Source organism: Carcharodon carcharias, chromosome 6 (assembly GCF_017639515.1).
Source record: "Carcharodon carcharias isolate sCarCar2 chromosome 6, sCarCar2.pri, whole genome shotgun sequence".
In the NCBI taxonomy this organism is placed as follows: Eukaryota; Metazoa; Chordata; class Chondrichthyes; order Lamniformes; family Lamnidae; genus Carcharodon; species Carcharodon carcharias.
The window spans coordinates 24,451,053-24,464,493 of NC_054472.1; the positions used below are offsets into that span (position 1 = coordinate 24,451,053).

Genomic DNA, 13,441 nt, shown 5'->3' on the forward strand with positions numbered 1-13,441 from the left:
CAGAGGGTTAATGATTCAAGCCAATTTCATCTGTTCTGATAAAAGGCTTGAAGCATTAACTCTGTTCCTATCTGCACAGATGCTGCCAACTGAGTATTTCCACCATTTTCTGTTTGTATTAGAAAGATATGTTGATGGAGTTTGGTGAAACAAGGTGAGAGGAACATAAAAACCAGCACAGACTCATCGGGCTGAATGGCCTGTTTCTACTCTGCTATTGCTATGTAATGTTTACTGTATCAGTTACAAATCATGCCCTAATCTCCCCAAAGAATAAGAAACAATTTACCAAAAGCTCAGACACTATTTTGAACCTTCTTACATTCAAATCCAAATTATTTATTTTTGTTTTCTCCCTTCCATCTCATTCCATACACCTAAGATGGTGGCACCACCCGTCTCTTTCTCACGTCTCCTGACTTCAGCCCGACGCAAGGTGACGTAACCTGCGAAGGATGTCGTTGGTGAGTTTGAACAGAGGCGGAGCCGCACGTTCCTAATATGGAAGGTATTTCGGTTAGTCCCGTGCTGGAGTGGAGAGGGGGCGGGGCCTGACGTGATGATGATGATGATGATCCCCGTCATTAGTATTCACTTCACAGTTAGTGTGAAGCGGCTAACATACCGGCTATGAGTGAGGTCGCCGGCATCACACTCCTGGTGAGTTAATGTACAGCTTGTTCCAGACCTTTATAGTTAAAAAGCGAGTTTGTTATTTTAAGTGTATTTTTTTTGGGACAAAATACCCTTTTCCTTGTAAGGAGAGCGGGCGTCCAAGTCAACCGTAGCTTTTGCTCTTCTGATTTGTGGCTAATTTTCAGAGCCTGCCCGCAATGCTCTCCTGCAAAGTTATGCAACTTTATTTTTAAACGTTGTTGTGAAAGGGTAACCCATGTTCCGTCAGTAGCTTGGATTTTTCTGAGCTGATGTGAAAGCCCCAATTCGGACGTCTGGTTGTGAAGTTGCGCTGGTAGTGCAAGTTTTAAAACGTGGCAAATTATGGTAACACATGCTGGCGGGTTGCTGTACATATTCCATCTGGATCGCCAGTGCCCTTCAGGGAAGGGAAGCTGAAACCCACTGTTTACACTGGCTAGCACATGGCTCCCAGTCGCCTCGCTGTGGTTGACTCTTAACTCCCTAGGATTTCCCATCAAGCCAAGTTGTGCTTTCTTTTTGAAAGCCTTCATTCCAAAAGGTAGTCTTTTCAGGGTGATGTGCTAGCGTTTTATGCAGTTCCAGAATAATCTCCCTGCTCTTTTATTCTGTGTCTCAGCCAATAAAGGAATGTGTCCCTTATGCTGCCTTGATCACTGTGATCTACCTGACCTACAACCTTCAGGGATCTCTGAGCGTACACATAACATTGGGCAGTGTGAACGTTTTAAGTACACTGATTTGGGACAAAACGTATTCAAGCCTGGCCAATTTTAGTCTTTTGTTAGTTTAATTTTGCTTGGTGATCTAATTTAAGTAGAATATAGTTCACATTTCTGATATTGCCCACATTCTGTTTTTGGGTAGTATGTTCTTATATAAGAATAATGGGAAGAAATCTGGATTGGTCAAGTGTAGCTCCCAATGTATTACTGAATTGTCACCTTGTCCTGAATAAAAGAGCAGATTTAGGCTGGTTGTTCTGTTCTCGTGAAGTAGACATTTTTGTGTAGATGTTGCTTTGGTGTGATATGGGAGTAGAGTGGGGGAATGGGACTGATTTGGATTGCTTCACAGAGCTGGCATGGATTCTGGGCTGAATGACCTTCTGTGCTCTAATGACTGACTCAAATCACTGCAAAACTAGCCAATATTAATTCGCATTGTTCCTTAAAATTGTAAGCACTGGATGTTTTATTTTAAAATAAGATTTGGGGATTGTTTTATAAATGTTAGCTTTTAAATGGTATGTAATTTGCCTATTTGTGTATCATGGGGGCTTGTCATGGAATCATTTGATGTCTCTTTTTAATGTTTCTCACTTTTAAAAATAAGGGGTTGTCCATTTAAGACATGAGAATTTGAATGGTCTTTGAAGCTCTCTTCCTCAAAAGGCAGTGGAAGCAGAGTCTTTAAACATTTTTAAGGTAGAGGTAGATAGATTATTGATAACCTTCCACTCTGCCCTTGTTTATCAGGTGGTAGGCAGGGGGTTACAATCAGATTAGCCACAATCTTATTGAATGGCAGAGCAGGCCTGAGGGGCCAAGTGGCCTACTCCTGATCCTAATTAATATGTTCATATGTCTCCTAACTAGTTTAAATTCACAGGTACCTATTGTCTGTTAGAACATGCAAATTTCTGTGCAACAAATTGAAGGTGTTTAAACCGAAGTACTTTCTCATTGGTGCTTTTGAGCACTGCATCAGACAATGGGAAACCTAGATGCAGAATAAAGCCTGCTTTATATATGGGGCATGGCTCATGGCACAAAATGAGGCTATTTCCGCAATTGCCGTTACTGGATTTTTGCGGGATCTAACTAAAGCTAACCCCTTTCCTCCCTTCACATCCTGTACATAAAATGTTTACGCTACCCTCCAATGTGTGTGCATCTTCACAGATCCCTGAAGATAGCAGGACAGGTAGGTTGTTAATTAAGACATAAGGGATATGTTCCTTTTATTAGCTAAAACCTAGCAGGGAGATTACGCTAGAACTAATTTATTTTTTAAAAAGACCACAGTACAGTTCTGGACACTGAATTGTAGAAAGGATGTCATTGTATTAGAGGTTTTACAGAGAACATTTTTAAGAATGTTGCCAGAACTGGTGAATTTTAGCTATGAGGAAATATTTGATAGGTGGGGTTGTTTGCTTTGCAACATAGGAGACTGAGGCAAAAACAGAATTACCTGGAAAAACTCAGCAGGTCTGGCAGCATCGGTGGAGAAGAAAAGAGTTGACGTTTCGAGTCCTCATGACCCTTCGACAGAACTTGCGTTCGAGTCCAAGAAAGAGTTGAAATATAAGCTGGTTTAAGGTGTGTGTGTGGGGGGCGGAGAGATAGAGAGACAAAGAGGTGGAGGGGGGGTGGGGGTGTGTGGTTGTAGGGACAAACAAGCAGTGATAGAAGCAGATCATCAAAAGATGTCAACGACAATAGTACAATAGAACACATAGGTGTTAAAATTAAAGTTGGTGATATTATCTAAACGAATGTGCTAATTAAGAATGGATGGTAGGGCACTCAAGGTATAGCTCTAGTGGGTTTTTTTTATATTTTTTTTATATATATATAATGGAAATAGGTGGGAAAAGGAAAATCTTTATAATTTATTGGAAAACAAAAAGGGAAGGGGGAAACAGAAAGGGGGTGGGGATGGGGGAGGGAGCTTACGACCTAAAGTTGTTGAATTCAATATTCAGTCCAGAAGGCTGTAAAGTCCCTAGTCGGAAGATGAGGTGTTGTTCCTCCAGTTTGCGTTGGGCTTCACTGGAACAATGCAGCAAGCCAAGGACAGACATGTGGGCAAGAGAGCAGGGTGGAGTGTTGAAATGGCAAGCGACAAGGAGGTTTGGGTCATTCTTGCGGACAGACCGCAGGTGTTCTGCAAAGCGGTCGCCCAGTTTACGTTTGGTCTCTCCAATGTAGAGGAGACCACATTGGGAGCAACGGATGCAGTAGACTAAGTTGGGGGAAATGCAAGTGAAATGCTGCTTCACTTGAAAGGAGTGTTTGGGTCCTTGGATGGTGAGGAGAGAGGAAGTGAAGGGGCAGGTGTTGCATTTTTTGTGTGGGCATGGGGTGGTGCCATAGGAGGGGGTTGAGGAGTAGGGGGTGATGGAGGAGTGGACCAGGGTGTCCCGGAGGGAGCGATCCCTACGGAATGCCGATAAGGGGGGTGAAGGGAAGATGTGTTTGGTGGTGGCATCATGCTGGAGTTGGCGGAAATGGCGGAGGATGATCCTTTGAATGCGGAGGCTGGTGGGGTGATAAGTGAGGACAAGGGGGACCCTATCATGTTTCTGGGAGGGAGGAGAAGGCGTGAGGGCGGATGCGCGGGAGATGGGCCGGACACGGTTGAGGGCCCTGTCAACGACTGAGGGATGATTTTAGTGTATGAAATTGAGGGGGCTAGATAGTGGATTTTTCCTCAGTGAGGTCAATAATCGAGGATCATTTAAAGTAGTTGTAGAAAAAATTGGAGAAATGTTTCACCCAGAGGGTGATGGTGTGTGGGACTCTGCCTGAAAAGCTGGCGGAGGCAGAAAACCTCATCACATTTAAAAGGTACTTGCATATGCACTTGAAGGTTTATAGCTATTTTGTGCTGTGACCTACAAGGCTAGAACGTGGGATTAGGCTGGATAGATTTTTTTCAGACAACATAGAAATATAATGGGCTCCTTTCTGAGTCATTTTTTTAAAAAATTCTCAACCTTGGTGCTCCTTTCTCTGTTCTCATATCATTTCATAATCTTTAGTCTGTTCTGTACTTAATATAACTTATACAATGCTCTCTAGGGTCAGTAATACAAAGCTGTGAATTATAAATAGTAAGCAAGAGTTGCATTCAACTATTTGACTTAATTCCTGTAACCCTTCCATTATTCCAAGATGCCTCTGTTTAAAATAGGCAAGTGCTTTTTTTTTTCCCAATTTTTTTCTTTTCCTAAAGATACTGGCTACTGAACTGGCCACAGATACTTATCTCCCGAGCATCACTCAACACTAGAAAACAATGCTACGATTCTTTGTTTCTGTACTCCCACCCTGTGATTTTTTTACCCCATTGTATTAAGTTATGGAGTGCAGAAGCAGAAAACCTGGCATGCATGTTGGCATACTATTCTCCTGGAAGAAATTGCAGGCAAGTCATTTCTGTCCCACACTTGCATTTTTCCGAAAGTGTCTCTGAATAATCAGAAGCTGGAGCACAGGGCACATTGTCCCTTCTCAGCATTGGGATGCCAAGGCTGCTAATGTTATTACTGCCATGTCATGTAATCAGTATTTTGATAATGGTATAATCAGAACTCTAATTGGGTTGATGCCATTGATGCTATGATGCAGAGGCCAGTGTTCAGAACTGTCATTGCATGACTCCATTTAGATCATGTTTACTTTAAGTTAATTGAAACTAAGTTTGAAGGACCATGTGATAAATATAATTCCTCTGCAAAGGTTGAGCATGCATAGTATTGTATAATTCCTGTATTGCCATTCTAACTTTCAAAATAGTACATTTATAAACTCCAGTAATGTGCAGCAGTTGTCTAGTAATTAGTAGTTTATTACCTGATGAACTCAACTTCAAGGCTATAATCTCCTTGTTCACCGGTTTATTAATAGCTCCAGTTTTGTGCAGTTTGTGTGAACTCCAGATTCCTGCATTATCACTAGTTATTAGAAATATCACTTGAAATTAAATGTCTCAAACTCCCTTGCGTTTTGTGCACAAATGAAAAGCATTTTAACTTGAGTTTCAGTCTTGCCAGTAATTGTTAAACTTTCCATCTTCCAGCTTTGTATCCGGCCAGAATTTACTGTCAAATTACCATTATTTCATGCATAAGTCACACCACAAACTTTGGTGAGGGCAGCTGCATGATTAAAAACATACGTACCTGGAAGTTGGCATCCGACATTGCTGTTGCCCTTCCAGAAATAGTGGGTGGTATTTAATGGAGGCAACAGGGGCCTGTCTGGACAGCTGGTGAGAGCACTGCATTGCCTCTTTTTGGGACCACTGGGGAGGTGGTGGCTACTACTGGTAGCATGCCCACCTGAGGCCTTGGATTGCTGATATACCAGGGAGGCCCATTAATTGCCTCCCTGCTTAACTTAAATGAGGCAGTGGCAGGAAGGAGGGGTCCCATCTGTGGCCCTCCTGCCTGATTAAATGTCCTCCACCAAACTTGCCATGGGGAGGGCATTAAATTCAACCCAACATCTCAGTTACTATTCATATGCATTGAACAACATGAAGTTCCACTATTTGCTTATTAGATACAAGCTAAACTTGTCAAGTTAGGGCTTGCCCATTGAGTATGTATCCTTTTTGGCGTGGAAAGTACTAATTACTGCCAAACTACTGCCAAACAACATCTGTAGCTCTGAAATTAACTTTTACAGGTATGTAGTCTTACTCCTTCAGCTTTTAATTGGAGATTTTTTTTTAAATCCTCTATCATCTCATATTTTTTCTCAATACAATCTATCTGTTTTGCTTTATTTCGCTTTCTGTATCAAATTTGGCTTGCACTATTCTAGTTTACTCCTGGTTCAGACCCTGTGCTGATGATTAACAGTTCTTTAATCAGTTACTTGCCCTATTCACACACATCCTGGGTGTTCTGTAGGGAGCACCACACCATTTCGCTTTTCACACTCAGCAACTTGTCACACAGAAGCTCATGCAAATTAAATGGGCAAGGGTAAGCCAGTGCCATTCATCCACTGGCTACATTAAATTCTTTCTCTTTTTTTGGAATGTCTGTCAGATCATAGGCTCAGTTTTGAGGTTTATATGGCTTTTTTTAAAAACAGCCTGCGTTGTGATTTGGCATTTATGGTATCCTCTCTCGCTCAATGAGATTACAGTCTGATAAACACCATTTATGTTCTCAAGGCCAGAAAGATTAGTCAAAAATGCTGCACCTGTTAAATGTTAAATGTCCAATGTTTTCATGCTTGCCATTTTCCTTTCATTGCCATTGATCTGTATCTTTGTAGCTGTCTCACCCTCATGTGCAACTGGTATTTTCATGTAAGTTGTGGAAGCTGTGTTAAGTAGTTGGGGGGGAATTTCCTGATATGCAAACTGATTGATTGGTATTTGTAACATCCCAAATGACCCTTGGGCTTGAAATATGCCTGTGCCTTCCACTTGTATACACATTCCCAAACCAACTACTTGTGCTCACAGTAAGTCCCATGTTTCCCTTGCTCGTGGTCATTATGTGCCACTCTATTCATAGCCTGCATATTCTGACTTGACTTGTGATATGAGGGGGTTAGGATTGACTCGAGTTAAAGGGACTGAAATTGTCAGCTGTGCATGTCAATATCACCTAAATTCACTTAATAAGACCATAAGAGATAAGTGTGTTGATGGACAAAAATAAAAGTCCTGTACTAGCTGTCTTCCTATATGTCTCTTTGCTCTTTCCTTGTAACTGTATTTTTGCCTTTTTCTTTTTAACTCTCCTGTCTTCTCCCTTGCTCCTCTTCTCCCCCCCCCCCCCCCCCCCACCCCCATTCCACTTGTTTTATAACCTGTTTCCCTCACCCTGTTAGTTCACAAACTTATTTTAGTTATAGTTTTTAACATAGTTGCTGTTCTTAAATGTTTTTATCTACCTTGTTACCTGCTGCTATCTGGGGAACTGAGGGACAGGGAGGTGGATGGATAAGAAGTTGGGACTTTATTCAAAACTGTGTAGCCCTTGAATTGGGAAAATTTTAGGAAATTATAGTCAGGGCATCTGCAATGTTCTCACCTACTTCTTTTAAAACCCTGAAGATCCGGTCCTGGGGATTTGTCACTCTTTGAGGGCCCTTTTTTGCTTATGTTACTTTTGGTGAGTTTCTTTGTGATTTACTAGTAGCTTCCTTGATGTCCAGCATCCTGACCTCTTCCTCTACTGTAAATACTGAAGCAAAATAATTATTCAACATGTCTGCCATTTTTTATTTTCATTGACTATCACCCTTATTGGTTTTTGAGGGGTCCACATCACACCTGGCCATTCCCTTTCCCTAATATTATTTTTAAAAATGTATTGACTTTAGCATCTCTTAAAGCTTCTTTCCAAACTCCTTTTGTCACCCTGCAATGCACATTCTGGAGAAATTGCCAATGCATTTTATTAAAGGCCACTGATGTAGGGATGGGGGAGGAGGATGTATGGACTCGTGAAATTTGGTCCCAAAACACTTTTTTTAAATGTGTTTATTAATGAAATTTGACTTGGTTACCTTTAAGTCAGTAGCTCTAATTGTAATGTTTTACTTTCAGGGAGTAGACAAGGACCTTATAAAGTTCTGTGGAACAATTCTGATGATTAAAACTTTGCAAAATGAGGCAGTAAATAATCAGAGGCTGAAAGAAATAAATGCAAGTTGTTGAGACTACATTATTTAGTTCCTTTAACATTCAAGCACGAGATCTTAAAAAAAAACTAATACTAAATCAAAGGAGAAAAAATGAGGAGTGGTGAGCAAAAGCTTAAGGAGATGAAAGACAGTATTTCGGGAGGAAATTCCAGGTGAATGGGTCTGAGCTTTTGCGGGTACAACCACCAATGGTAGATTGACAAGAGTGGTGGTGCACGAGAAGCTAGAACTGGAGGAATAGAGTGCAGAGGACGGTTGTATGTCTAGGATATCATCATTCTTAATTCGTTACAATGTTTCAATATTTGTCTCAATATTTTTCAAGTTTTGCCTTAAACTTTGCCAAGGTGATGCCAGCATGTACTGGCAGATCAGGTGGAGTAATAAATACTGTTACACTTTTCATACAGGCTAATGAGTATATTGGAAACACCAGTGATCTCTTCAATTCTCATAATCTGTCCATCTTTTTGTAGCTTGTTTGCTGATGGTGGTGAGACATATTTCCTTTAGAACTGAAACTGATTAAATTAATCTCTCAATCATCACAGTTTACTAGCATAATTGCTTGTCAGTCTGGGCTAGATTTACTACAACTTTAATTTATATGGGTATAACCAATGATGCAAACATTTGATATGGTCTCTTGAATCTTAATATTAAACTGCTTTCCTGGTTTCAAAATACATTATTAAATTGCATGCTATTCTTTCCCAGTAATTACACCAACTGGAATATAAGCAGTGAATTCATGTTCTTTCTAATGGTTGTAGTCCATAGAATACACTCAGTTATGCTTTATAAAATTTTACATTTTAGTAAAAAACCTCTGTGGTTAACGACTATTTTGGCATTGATTCTTTTGTTTAGGCAGATAAGGCCCATGGACATCAGAAGCTTCAAACCCAGCAGTAGAATGCAAAGAAAAGGATGAATGGGGAAAAAAAGGATATGATAGACTGCTGCCAAAGCAGCTCTAGTCTGCACTTTGTCTGTAGGATAAGGGGAACTGGGGACCAAGAATACTTCCGAGCAGCTCTTCATTCTAATTTGTTAGGACACATATAAAGTATGATGGCAGTGATATAAATCACATTATTAATTGAAGATTCTGCCCTTTGGTCTAGAATGTAGACAATTAAATCTATACATGCTCTGGTTTGTCAGTCAGACTTTCATTGTTTGATGTTCAATGCAAAATGTTGCCTTTACATAGCCCATAATTTTGAGTATATGTTAATTTGGAATGTGCTTTTTGGGTTGTACATATAACCCAGTCCACTTTAATCATGTTAAGAGTTCTTCATTTCTTTCAGTGTTGATTGTCCTTTAGCTTTCAAGGATAACAATGTTGCTATAGGTACATAAGCGTGTTTATAAATCTTGTCTGTCTTATTCTTGTATTTCTCAAATTTAAGCGATTAAAATAAAAATCTGGATAATTAATGAAACCACTGCCTTAGATTTAGTGCAGGACTTCCAAGAATAACTCTTGCTAGAAAGCAGATCTTTTGTACAATTAACCAACTCTTCCAATTTCAATGTTTCTGCTATCAAACAAAGATTAAGATCATTTAGATGAGGTTTACTTTGGCAGGATTTGCAGTATATTAGACCCTGATTACTTCATATAGAAACCACAGATTTGCATGCCATATACTTAACCAAGCTTCCTATTAACTGTATCCTTAATTCACCCAGTGGTTGAAACAACCATCATAACTTTTGGTCCTGCTTAATTAATCATTGATAGATTGTGAACCAGGATCAATGGGGCCACCTTAAGTGAGCACTGCTCAAAGGATTTCTATTTTGAATAGGAACTCATTTTAAAATTAAACTACTTCAGCAAAACGCATTTGTATAGAAATGCATCTTAAAGCACTCCATGTTCATGACCTACTCTGAATTGTAATGGCCATTTTGCAGTTAAACATAATTGATTTTAATTAGTGTTGATTGAGAGGAATGTTGGTCAGGACCCTTGGGAGTCTACTATAGCCTTTGTTCTTTCAAATAAAAGCCCAGGGAAAAAAAAAGAAATATAACTGAAAAACTAACAACATGAAAGTAATAAGAAAATGGGAACTGTTTTTTAGAAAAATATTTTAAGTTCTTACAGTTCAATATTGTGCAGGTCTTGACTTAGCCATAACCATTTCGTTTTTTATCCGACTCTAAATTGATTGTACTTGATCATATATCATAAATTCTGTGTTTTATTAAACCCCAGATGTCAGATCCCACCACAACATTTAAACAGCACTTTAATGTTTTAGGATGGTTATTTACAATGCCTGTTGTGCAGGCATAAAGGCAAGATAGTGCTGACTCATGTCATTTGAGGTATCTACCATTTTGGCAATTAATTTGCTTCATGTGACCAACTCAAACAACTACATTTGGGTCTACATATAATGAGACAAACCAGTGGCCCTCAATAATACTGAGACTCCATTCTGTTCCTGGGCAGAGACCTGTCCCAAGGATAAGACTTGATTCAACCAACTACATCAATCATCCCTGATTTAAATCTGAAATTCTGTTACTGATTACTCAGCACAGGCATCCACTGACATCATAATTTGGAAGTCCACTCACATTTGGGTGTGCTGAATGAATGATTAAGCAGGCGTGGTGCAAAGCTTGCAAATAGTATATTGCCTGCAGTGTACTTCAAAAACCCAGATCTAAGCATAAGCTACTTTGGCAAGTTGACTATGTTTAATGAAAATTCAGGTTTATCTAAAGGAAGCAAGATTCACTTACCGGAGAACTTTACTAACTTAATTTTAATAACTATCATGTCACAATCTGAAAAACCTTTCATAAAGCTTTGAATAAGCAGCCTCACTATTAATCTCAAAACTATTAATTAAAACTCAAATACTGTATTTTTTAAAACTGGATAATTGTAATTAACAATATTTGATTTCCAGCAGTCTGAAAGAATGTTAGATTAAGATGCTAATTGTTGTACTTTCTTGTGTCAAGTGACACATAAGGCACCCATATCTTTGACTGCATTTACATGAAGGATGTTGTGGTGTATGTTCTTTCAAGAAAGAAGACCCCTTTTTATGTGCCCTATAACCAAAGGGAATAGCCAGATGTGATTTGGACTGGGGGTAGACTCTGCCCACATTAGATGCAAGTATGCCTGCTCAGAATGCAGCAACACTCATCTCCACTTGCTAGGGCTGTCTGAAGTGAGTTTTAAATCCTTAGCCTTCTGACATAGGCAGACATTCTACTATTGAGCTATAATTCATTCCATTTATAGTATAAAGGACCAAATTCGAGCACTGCTTATCCACCTCCATTTTTACTGTTAGCTTTGAACAGACATCCAATCTTCCTCCTTCATTTTACTTTTGTAAAGTTGGTCTTTTTGCCCAATTAATCAATGTAGAAGAATTTCAAGTTTAAGTGAAGCTTTTTTAATTGCACAAGCTTGTGCTGACGTGACGTTTTGAAACTTGTTTGCTTGGGGAAACAAAATACAGAAAATGCTAGAAAATCTCTGGTCAGTCAACATGTGGTGCCAAGAATAAATTAGTTAATGTTTCAGTTATGAGCCTTTGTGATAACCAAAGCATTTTAATGACTGGCTTACTCGGTCACAGTTTGCATACTGTATATGTAGTCAGCTTGGATCAATGGTAGCATCCTTACCTCTGAGTCAGGAGGTTGTGTGTTTGTGCTACTCTCAGGACTTGAGCACATAATCTAACCCTAAACTTCAGTGCTGCATTGTCTGAAGTGTTTCCCCCTCTGATGTCAGATTGAGGCCTTGACTGCCTGTTTAAGTTTGCTTAAATCTCATGGCACCATACAAAGAGAAAAAGAGCCAACCTTTCATCCTTCAATTAACACCGCAGATATCAATTGACTATTTATCTCATTTGTTCATAGGACCTTGCTGTATGCAAAGTGATTGCTATATTTGCATGAACGACTGACTTCTAAAAGTACTTCTATGAGTACTTTGGGATAGTAGGGAATAAATGCAAGTTCTTACTTTTTTTAGTGCCATAGAATTTGCATGTGAATTTATATAACCTGTTCTTTCCACTTGCCCTCAATGCAATCTAAGTTTGAGCTGTACCCAGCTGAAATGTGAAAATTTAAATTTGAAGTTTAATGTGTCATTTTCAATTTAATACTGCATTGGGAGTTTTGCCATTCTGCCCAGCCATTTCACATGTTCATTTGTGATGTGTAAGCCTGAGTTTACCAGAGTATAATATCTTTGCACAGTAATGTATGCAAAAAATATTTTGGCTCGTAACACAATTAACACGGTCCGCATTTTTTTGAATTTTAAACTCATTCTTATGATTTCTTTTCAGACTGCAAGTGATGTATCAATCCTTTTGGTGTCCTGAATGTAGAATCTACAGACGCAGTCTACTAATAATGGCGACAAGCTATAACAAAGGAGCTTGTATGAATTCCTTTAAAGTTGCCTTTCCCCTTCTGCACCGCAGGCAAAACCACTCTTAACAAATGGCTTGATCACATTTCAGAATGTTTTCTGATCGTTGCAATAGAATTTTACTTTTGTAACTTTTTTGATTATATATGTACAAAAGCATTTAATAAAGCAGTAATTCAGCTAATTTGTGTTCATTCTGTGCCACTATGCTAATTGACAATTTTAAAGGTAATGTTTCAGCTAGGGTTACATTTAATTTGCATTGTATTTGCAACATTGTACAAAAGCATCAATAAATGCTGCTGTCTTTTCTGGTAACATAACTTGGCTCTCCTTGCAGATAAAGCTATAAAAGTGACTTGATTATCAAACCAAACATAACATAAACTCTGAACCAGGAGCAAGGATCTGGATGGTGCCTTGAATCTGAAAATTGGAAGTGTTGCTTCTCTGTTTTGGTAGCTACCGAATTACAAACATGTCTCTACCAGACTTTTCCCTTTTACCTCTTCACATTTATTGCTTCACCCTCCTGATTTGAGGAGATCTCTAGATTTTCTCTGTCCCTATCTGAAAATATGCTATTTGGAGTATTATAGACACTGAATGGTGTCCTGCTAATCTAGATTATAAAACAAAATGAAGGACATTCAGTCCTTCTCAATTCATCCACCCTAAGGACCTTACAGTTCCTCCTTACAGTCTCCTTCCCCCCGCCCCCCCATTCTCTAGTCTTTCCTCAGACTCAGTCCTTTAATAATGTAGAATGGCATCCAACAATCTTGGTGACCAAAACTGGAAATAGTCTTTTGAGGTGTGGCCCAACCAGTGCATTGTACGGTTTGATCACAGTTTCCTCCAACTCTTTTGTTCTAATGCTTTATTATATAGTTGGCTTTGCTGCTGTGCACTTGTCAGGTCTTGAGATTTATCATTCTGTCAA

At 39.2% G+C, this 13,441-nt stretch overlaps 1 long non-coding RNA gene across 1 annotated transcript; it reads left to right on the forward strand.

Moving 5' to 3' along the window:
• Positions 1 to 545: 545 nt before the first annotated feature.
• Positions 546 to 12,821, forward strand: LOC121278884. The gene is made up of 2 exons (XR_005943287.1): positions 546 to 660; positions 12,413 to 12,821. It is a non-coding gene; the product is annotated as an uncharacterized LOC121278884 (long non-coding RNA).
• Positions 12,822 to 13,441: the final 620 nt, after the last annotated feature.